The sequence below is a fragment of the Cnephaeus nilssonii genome, assembly GCF_951640355.1.
Source record: "Cnephaeus nilssonii genome assembly, chromosome: 2".
Taxonomy (NCBI): domain Eukaryota; kingdom Metazoa; phylum Chordata; class Mammalia; order Chiroptera; family Vespertilionidae; genus Cnephaeus; species Cnephaeus nilssonii.
In genome coordinates this window covers 20790942-20792493 of record NC_137073.1, presented here as the reverse complement: position 1 = coordinate 20792493, position 1552 = coordinate 20790942, and the positions used below count along the sequence as shown (strand labels likewise).

Below are 1552 nucleotides of genomic sequence, written 5' to 3'. Positions count from 1 at the left end.
AAGACAAAAGACCTTCATCAGAGACATCAGCCAAAGCCAGGATTGTCGAGTCAAGCAAACATGCAGTTTGGAGCCCATTCCTATCCCTCTCTAGCTGTGCTGCCTTGGGCAACTTACTCACCTTCTCTGAGCCTTCATTTGCAGTCTTGCACAATGCTCCGTGTCAGTTCATTCTTTGCCACGTAGCCAGGAGATTTTTCCAAAACATAAATCAACCCAGACACCTCTCTGATCAACAAAGTTCTGACTGGAGGCCAGAACCGAGCGGGTGCCATGTCATGAGACCCTCGCAAGGTCTGAGAGCCCCTGGAGCAACCACAGCCACCATGGGGCCCTGGGGAGAACCAGAGCTCCTGGTGTAGCGCCCAGAGGCAGTAGCCTCCGATCCCCCCACTGCCCGTGGGTGGGGCTGCAGGTGAGCTTGGGGACCCATGTGCTCCTGCTGGTGCCCACTCTCATCTGTAATCTGGTGCCCATCTGTGTGCTACGCCGGCCTGGAGCGAACCCGGAAGCCTCAGCCTTCCGCCAGAAAGCCCTGACCCACCTGCCTCCTGGGCCTGCTGCCTGACTACCTGTCTGCCATAGATGAGGCCCTGGCAGTCCTGCACGTGACGCTCCAGTTCCCCCTGCAGGGGCTTATCCTGGCCGTGGGCATCTTCCTGGTCCTGGTGGCGGAGCAGATCACACTGGCTTACAAGGAGCAGTCAGTGCCACCAGCTCAAGAAGAGAAAAGGGCGCTGCTGGGAACAGTGAATGGTGGGCCACAGCCCTGGCATGATGGGCAAGGCCGCCCACAGGCGAGCGGAGCTCTGGCAGCTCCCTCAGCCCTGCGTGCCTGTGTGCTGGTCTTCTCCCTGCCTCTGCGCTCGGTGTTCGAGGGGCTGGCAGTGGACTGCAGCGAGACCGGGCGCGGGCCATGGAGCTGTGCCTGGCTTTGCTGCTCCATGAGGGTATTGGCCGTCAGCTTGTCCCTGAGGCTGCTGCAGAGCCACCAGCGAGCAAAGGTGGTGGCTGGCTGTGGCATTCTCTTCTCATGCATGACATCCCTGGGCATGGGGCTGGGTGCCGCTCTAGCAGAGTCGGCTGGCCCACTGCACCAGCTGGCCCAGTCTGTGCTGGAGGGCATGGCAGCTGGCACCTTGCTCTCTATCACCTTCTTGGAAATCCTGCCCCAGGAGCTGGCCACTTCCGAGCAGAGGATCCTCAAGGTCATTCTGCTCCTATCAGGCTTTGCCCTACTGACTGGCCTACTCTTCATCCAAGTCTAGGGGGCTCCAAGAGGGGCAGGGGAGATTGGGTACCAGGTACCCTTGACCCACCTCCCCTCCTCGGGAATGGGGAAGGGAAGTATTGAGGACCAAAGAGTTCTCTGAGAGGTGGGGATGGAGCCTTTGGGACAACTTGACCAATGGGAAAGGAGTGGGTAGACAAAAGCCTGGTCCCCAGGCTCAAGGGACAAGGCATGATCAAGTCACTAGAGACATGATCAGGAGACATTAGTATTAGGGAAGACACTGAGTGCTAGAATCGGGCAGACACTACACAGGGACAG

General features: G+C 58.9%; 1 pseudogene across 1 annotated transcript; it reads left to right on the top strand.

Moving 5' to 3' along the window:
- Positions 1-326: 326 nt before the first annotated feature.
- LOC307105308 (zinc transporter ZIP1-like) lies at positions 327-1268 on the top strand (annotated as a pseudogene). Its single transcript has one exon. The product of its transcript is annotated as a zinc transporter ZIP1-like (transcript).
- Positions 1269-1552: the final 284 nt, after the last annotated feature.